Below are 8,043 nucleotides of genomic sequence, written 5' to 3'. Positions count from 1 at the left end.
ATACCAGTGAAAGGAATTTTAACTTTATTCTGTAAGCAGCATAAATTCATTGAAAATTTATGAGCAGGAAATTAATGTCATTAGAACTTTAGAAAAGGAAGCAATCAAGCAGGAATATGAGTCCAGGAAGATGTAACTATAACAAGCAGACCAATAAGGAGACCATTTTGGCAACCTAGGATAGGCCTGGAATGAGTGCTCAGTTGCTCAGTCGTGTCTGACTCTTTGCAATCCCATGGACTGTAGCATGCCAGGCTCCTCTGTCCATGGTATTTTCCAGGCAAGAATACTGGAGTGGGTTGCCATTTCCTCCTTCAGGGGATTTTCCCAAACCAGGGATCAAACCTGTGTCTCATGTCTCCTGCATTGGCTTAAAAAAGAAAAAAAAGCCCAAATGAAGGTAGGTAGGCAGCTATAGCAGGATATTATAAAGCTGTATGTGAGAAAAGAGGTCAGATGTAAATGCTAAGAGAAAAGAGAGCTTAGGCAAGAGCCAAGGTTTGTTCTTGAGGTATTTCCAGGAGGATCCTGGAGGAAAAAGAACAGTTAGGAGGAAGAAAGGGCAGACAGAGTGAGCAGAGATAAAGCAGGAAACTGGAGGGCCTCAGATCCAAGGACAAAGAGGTCAGTATGTCAGAGGCCTGAGAAAGATCAGGGAAGATCTGCCAAAACAGGTCATTAATGCTATGACTTAAAGATCATTAACAACCACTAGGAGTAAAGGAGCAAAAGTGGGTGTTGAGAATGTGTGTGCCGTGGATGTGGGTGTCCTTTCCAGTCATTTTGTTGTGAATAGTGGTGGTGTTGTCAATTGGCTCATCTTCTGGAGGATGACATGATTCAAAAGCCTTATCGAGGACCTCTACTTTGATTCAATAATTTCATTTTTAGAATGGATGCAAGATTTGTGAGCCAAAGTGATCAGAAGAGGAAGAACTTGGAAGTAGTCAAAACATCCAATAGTCAGAAATTCATGAATTTATGACACACTCATAAAATAAAATGTAGCCATTGAAAACTATGCTTTTAGCAAGAGTTTGCACTTTCTCTAGAAATACTAGTTGTAGGCTAAATAGCTGTAAGGTCGCTATCACAATTGCTCAACTTTGCTGTTATAGCCATAGACAATGTAAAATCAGTGAGCATGGCTGTGTTCTAATAAAACTTTATTTACAAAGAAAAGTGGCAGCCTGGATTTGGCATGCATTATAGTTTGCCAAATCCTATATTTGAAGAATTTGTAATGAATTAGAAACAAAATGATAATATCAACAATAACAACAGATTGAGAAATTTGTTGTTTAGCTGCTAAGTTGTTTCCAACTCTTTTGCAACCCCCTCTGTCCATGGGATTTCCCAGGCAAGAAAACTGGAATGGGTTGCCTTTTCCTTCTCCAGGGGATCTTCCTAACCCAGAGGTTGAACCTGCGTCTCCTGCTTGGCAGATGGATTCTTTACTGCTGAGCCACCTAGGAAGCCCAGTTTGACATATGACAGGCTTTAAAATCATATCTACTGTATTTCCAATTTTGTGTATGTGTGTGTACACCAGCCTTTAAATAGGATGTATCTTTGAGTATTGGCACCAGGATGAAGTTTATTATCCACTTCATACTTCTCTGTATCTTCACATTTTTCTTATCACTGAATATTACTTGTTTTTGTAAGCAGAGAAAAAATGTTTTTAAATGAAATTTTGTAGTGAGATGAGGTTGCAAATTGAAATGGTTTACTTATACACAGCTCCAAACTGAACACCTAGCAGGTCTTCATGAGGAATTGGAAAATTCCATAGATTTGTGAATTCTGGATTACTGGCTCCTAAAAGGCTTAACCAAAATAACCTAAAGGGCCTCTCAGTGAGCTGTGCTTGCCGTCATGGCATGACTAACCAGCACTTGTTAAGAGAAGCAAGGTCAAGTTTACAAAGACCATCTTCTCAGCCAAGTGAGATGTAAATAGGACTGGTATCTGTATTACGTAGACGCCCATGAACCGTGCCCGTCTCCCCCCTACCAGCCTCACCTCACCTGCTGTTTCTCCTTTGGTCCACATTATTGTTCCAACTTGCTGCTCCAGTATCTTTCCACAAACTGTTTCTTCTATGTGAAATAGGACTTCTCTCTCTCTCTTTTTTTTTTAAAAAGAATATGTTATATATATTATTTGCTACACACAAAGAATTAATATAAAGTATGTGTAAGGTAAAAAGCATTAGGTACAGTGAATGCCCACAAACCCAAGAATTAGATCATTACTAATAAATCACACATACTACTTCACCACCTCAACTCAGAAATGATCATTAGGCTAAGTGTGAATTCTTGGTTTTTTAAAATGTATAGCCCACCACAACATATTGTTTAGTTTTATTTTAAAGTCTCTATTGCAGTAATCATAATCATGTTTATTCTTCTGGGATTTATGCTTTTAGTTGAATGTATGTTTCAAAATTTGGCTGTGTGTAAGGTTATACATTTGTTATTCTGTGTATTATTATTACCTAACCTTCTTTTCATGACTCTAAATTTTTCAAGTTTGTATTACTCGAACCTTGCTGCCATGACCATTCTTGTATATATGTCTCAGGTATCATCCCATGAATAGGCTTACTGGATTTTCGAGCATTTGTTTTAATGTCTTTCTTAATACTGGAATTAATCAGATTTCCTGTTTAAAAAAAAAAATCAGTTTTGGTAAATTATGTTTTCTAGGAATTTATCCATTTCCAAGTTTGTAAGTCTGTTGGCATAAAGTTGTCCATAGTGTTCTCTTGTTATGTTTAACTTCTGCTTTGTCCACTATTGGGCATCTCATTTTAATAATTTTATTGAGGCGTAACTGACATACAATCAAGAGCACATTTTAAAACTGTTAACTTGATGAGGGGATAGGCTTGGGAATGTCCTTCTCAGATCGTCTACTGTAGGAGAGCACGTGGCTGCCAGCACCGGCTGCTGCGCTCTGAAACCCATCACTGCGTTTGGGCTTGGTCACGCTTCCCACAGCCGGCTCCCACTCAGGGACCCAGTGCCCCAGGGAGCTGAGTCCCTTTGCTTTGCGACGCAGGACTCCACCGATGGCCCAGAGAAATCCATGTCAGCCGGGCTGACACTTCTCAGAACTATTCTCCTGTCCAAGACCTTCCTCTTTTTCATCCTGCTTGCCCGTTTCCCGCAAACGGTATGGTGATGTCATGGTCCTCCTAGGCTCCTTCATCTCCCTCACCTCTTTCCTCTCAGGTTCCCCCCCCCCACCAAATGCTCTCTTAAAATCTGATCCTTTTGTGGAATCTGCCTCTTGAGGACTTGGCCTAACACAGGGAATTTTGACTTCTGTAAACTCTATAAAACCATCACCATAGTCGAGATAATAAACATATTCATTATCCATCGTTCCCAGCAATCTCTTCTTGCCCCTTGCCTGCGTGCAGACTCTGGTTTCATTTCTGTAACTATAGATAATTTGCATCTTCTCGTATTTTATATACAAATAAAATCATAAAATATGTACCCTTCCTTGTCTGACTATTTACATTTAGTGTAAGGATTTTGAGATTAATCCATGTTGTTGCATATATCAATGTTAACTCCTTTTTATTGCTGAGTTTTATCTCACTAGGCAAATATATGACAATTTGTTTATTCATTTCTTGATCAATATAAAATATGTTTTCCATTTTCAGTTATTGCAACTAAAGGTATGAAAACTCATATCCAAATCTTTGTATAGTTTTCATCTATCTTGGGAAAACGACCTAGGAGTGGCATGGATGGGTTATATGACAAATGTGTGTTAAAATTTTTAAGAAACTAAAAACCTATTTTCTAAGGTGCTCTTAAATGGGTCTTTTGCCTTTTTTTCTTTTATATTTAACCATTCTAACCAAATATTTACCTCTGTAACTTTCTAAAAAATACTGTTGGCTTTCTTGGTTCTTTATGTTCTATATTTCTGTGGTATAGATTTTTTTTCTTTTGCATTGATTTATCCCTATTAATAACATATATCTCCTTCCTTAATTGTCTGACTTTTTATTTGTTAATATAAGAACGGAAGACTAAATGTATTTTTAAGCATGTTTTTATAGTCTCCTGTATGTAGTATTTTTGTTTCTAATGATTTTTAACTTCGTGTATTCATTTTGTCTTTGACTCGTCAATTATTCAGATGTGCGGTTCTATTTGTCAGCTGTATGTGTGATTTATCATTCCATCACTGATGTATGCAGTTGTACTCTGCTCAGAGAAGATGGTCTATGTGATATCGATTCTTTAGAAGTTTTTGCAACTTGTTTTATGGCCTAGTACATGATCAATTTTGATACACGTTCCATGTTTTTATCAAAAGAAGGTATATTCTCTGTTTTTCCCTATATTAACTAGATGAAGATTCTTTTATGTTGATTGAGTCTTTAATCTTTTTAAATTTCTATGTATATAGTGGCAACAGTCCGACGCTTCTTTCCTCCACTTGTATCATACAGAGATGACATGTCAGTGTTTTTCTGAGGCCCGGCCATGGACTTAGTGCATCATTTCTCGGGGCTCTCCAATGCACAGAAATCAGTGGCTACAAAGAGATGCTTGATGGAGGGGTATTGCCTCCATCTTGTACCAGCCACAGCCAGCCGTTTCCTGCGACGGTCCTGTCCACACAACTTGTGTTCTAACGAGCATCTCTGGAGGGTACGTTAGCCCTTTTGCTGCTAGTCAACTTCTTCTTTAAAACAGAATCTCAGTTCGGAAAACATGCTGAATTGAGAAGTGGAAAGAACTACCATGGATAAGTGAATCTGTGGGCTCAAAAAGCAATCTATCTTTCCTTAAGGCAAAATGACTCTGGCTTCACTTGACTGTAATGATTGCCTGCCTCTCTCTTTGGGCAGTTCTCCCCAACCACAGTCTCAGTTGCTTGACCTGCGTGTGACTTGAGATCAGTCTGACTGACTGACCTCCAGATCCTGAGATCTTAAAAAGCACCAGTGCCCCTTGCTGGTGGGCTCAGTCTGGGCCTGTGCGTTTGGGGTGTGTACTTTTCCTAAGAGAAAATTCCACCTTGAGTGCTCCACGGGGAGAGTCTTACTTTGACCTTCCATTCTTCTCTCTCCCCCATCTTGGCCTCTGGAATTCTGAGCCTCAGTCTTACCAGCAACCTTGTCATGGGCCAAAATGCTTGCTACTGGCTGCCATTTCTCACCGAATGGTCTGACCTCCTGAACGAGGTGTGAGGGGCCCTCTCCCCTGCTCTAAAAGTCAGCCACCCCCTGATGGATGCTGGACCATTCTGCTGACTCCCTGAGGCTTTGATGCAGGGCCTGCAGCAGCCGCTTACCTGTCCTCCTTCTCGTCACCTGTGTTGCTGTGCTGTGCTTAGTTGCTTGGTCGTGTCCGACTTTTTGCAACCTGTGTTAGTACCTGTATTTATTCTTTTAATAAATCTTACCAGAGTTCACTTTCCAGATTCTGATCCCTATGGAACCAATCTGCCTACTGCCTGCCAAACTCTAACTTTATACCTGGGGGAAGAAATCAGAGTTGAATTCTCCAACCCAGTTCCCTAGCTGAACACCGTATTCATAATGTCAAAACAGAAGCCCCTAGCAAGACTAGCACATCTGGACTTATATTATTTACTCCATTATGGAAAATATTGTATGCACACATAATTGTTTGATTGCACACATAGATTAATATATCTTCTCTACATTTAAATTATAAGCTTCTTAAAGGCAAATATAAACTCAACACAACCCCTTAAATAAAACATGCTCAGAGAGATCTACCAATTGAATTTAATCAATTAAGAGATTAACTTTTGTACTTGTTTATTTGAGTGTAATTTCTTGGTGTCTAGTTCATTCTTACACAAATATTTATTTATGGAGGATTGGGCTTCCCTGGTAGCTTGGTCGGTAAAGAATCTTGTGCAGGAGACCCGGGTTCAATCCCTGTGTAAGGAAGATCCCCTGGAGAAGGAAATGGCAAACCACTCCAGTAGCCTTGCTTGGAAAATCCCATGGACAGAGGAGCTTGGTGGGCTGCAGTCCATGGGGTCGCAAAGAGTAGGGCACCACTGAGTGACCAGCACGCTATGTGCTAAGTAATCTTCCAGGCTCTCAAAGAATTACGCTATCAAAGTAAATAGAACAGATTCCCTCATAGAGCTTATGCTTCAGTGGCCGGGGTGGGGGTGGGGGATTAGACAATAGCTAAATTAAAAAAAAAAAAATGAATGTCATATGGGAAAAGGTGCTACAGAGGGAAAAAAAGTGGGGCAAATGAATAGAGAAAGATGAAGGGTGGCGTTTATTGGGAGTTTTGTACCTTTTGCGTCTCTTAGAAAATAGGCTTCTAGAGGTCTCTATTTTGTTTGCTTTGCATTTATTTTGAGACTTTTAAACAGAACACACCAAACATGGAGTTTTTAAGTGAAAGCGCAAGTCGCTCAATCATGTCTAACTCTTTGTGACCCCATGAACTATACAGTCCATGGAATTCTCCAGGCCAGAATACTGGAGTGGGTAGCCTTTTTCTCTTCTCCAGGGGATCTTCCCAACCCAGGGATCGAACCCAGGTCTCCCGCATGGCAGGCAGATTCCTTACCAGCTGCACCACAAGGGAAGCCCAAGAATACTGGGTAGCCTATCCCTTTTCCAGTGCATCTTTCTGACCCAGGAATGAACCGGGGTCTCCTGCATTGCAGGCGGATTCTTTACCAACTGAGCTATCAGCGAAGCCCATGGAGTTTTTAGGCCTGCAACAAATACTTTTTGCAAATGGTAAGAAAAGAAAAGATTTATCAAGCTTTTAAAAATCCCCTACTCCCCTTTATATTTTAAATGTTGGCAGGGCTGGGGCAGAGGGAGGTGTGGGGAGTAAAAGACACGGGTTGCCGTCAAAATAGAACACGTGGGAATTTATTTTCTTTCTAAAAGCCCTCTGACTCTAACATTTTCAACAACACATTTTATTTAACGGACAAGATCGTCTGTACTATTTTTATTTTTTTTCCCCTGGTTTCAGCAGCAGTATCTGGAAACATGAACGATCCTGTGTACTGGTCAGTTTTCCCAAACCCAAACCCCCATGCCCTAATGCTTAACGAGCTGACGTCCCTGAAAAACCCCTGGTGACTCCCGCTGGAAGAATCTCAAGGAGCAGGGAGGCTCTTCTGAGTTACCGCGGGTGCTAACCTAGGGCAGGCGCTAGGACCGCCCGGACGCCCACAGGCAGCGCACTTCACCGCCCGTCAGAGGGGCTGAGCCGCCTCTGCTGTTACACAAGCGAGCAGGCAGCGGCAGTCACAGCTCAGCGTCCCTCCCCCTTCTGGTGGATCGGAAGGTATTTACTTGCTATTTATCATTCAGATTTTGGACACCGTCAATGTGCCTTTAGTGTTCACTGAATCTGATGCTCTGAAACGCTGTCCAGCACTTGTTGGCTCACTCTATTATTTTATGTCAATTTCCACAGCTGATGCAAGCAACAGTGCCATAGAGAAATGGGCTAGATATTTCCAGAGGCTGAGATCTGGAGGCATTTGGAGGTGTAAGTACATCGGTCACAGATTTCTAATGTGCTGGCTGTGTTAACTGTGTCTTCTGACCTTCTTTCCTCATTGAAGGAGCCCCACTGTAAGATGCCATCTGCATATTTCATTCACGAAGGAAGCACCAAGACGGTGACAGAAAGCCCTAATGATGGGCCTGAAACTCCACTTTGGAGTGGCTGTGGTTCCCTCTTCTAGCCTGTGGGTTTGCAAGAGAAGCTGGGTTTGCAACAGAGTTTTCATGGAGAAGAGCTTCTGCTCAGGGCTGCAGGCTGCTAGCTTACTGTCTGCTCTCTGTTTTCAAAGCTCAAAGATGGTCCTTTCTAATCATTGCGGTGGTGCAGTGTAGGAGTCTTTGTTATGCTTGGTTTATTTCCAGTTTCAAATACTCTTATCTTAAATGTGGATTACCAGAAAGCTGTGAAACCATTCTGTACCTCTCAGGGAAAAGCCATTGAAGAAAATTCGAGTTTGCTTTCTCTTGACCGTACT

General features: G+C 41.2%; 1 protein-coding gene across 1 annotated transcript in view; it reads left to right on the top strand.

The window, feature by feature from the left end:
• The first annotated feature begins 7,282 nt into the window (after positions 1-7,282).
• The window catches only part of RAB27B (RAB27B, member RAS oncogene family), a 185,341-nt gene continuing 184,580 nt past the window's right edge, over positions 7,283-8,043 (top strand). The window contains exons 1-2 of the mRNA XM_045164067.1: positions 7,283-7,343; positions 7,476-7,550. The gene's annotated coding sequence lies outside the window, so the exon portion shown is untranslated. The remainder of the gene's footprint in view (positions 7,344-7,475; positions 7,551-8,043) is intronic.

This window comes from Bubalus bubalis, chromosome 22 (genome assembly GCF_019923935.1).
Source record: "Bubalus bubalis isolate 160015118507 breed Murrah chromosome 22, NDDB_SH_1, whole genome shotgun sequence".
Classification (NCBI taxonomy): Eukaryota; Metazoa; Chordata; class Mammalia; order Artiodactyla; family Bovidae; genus Bubalus; species Bubalus bubalis.
This window is presented reverse-complemented; position numbering and strand designations above follow the sequence as displayed.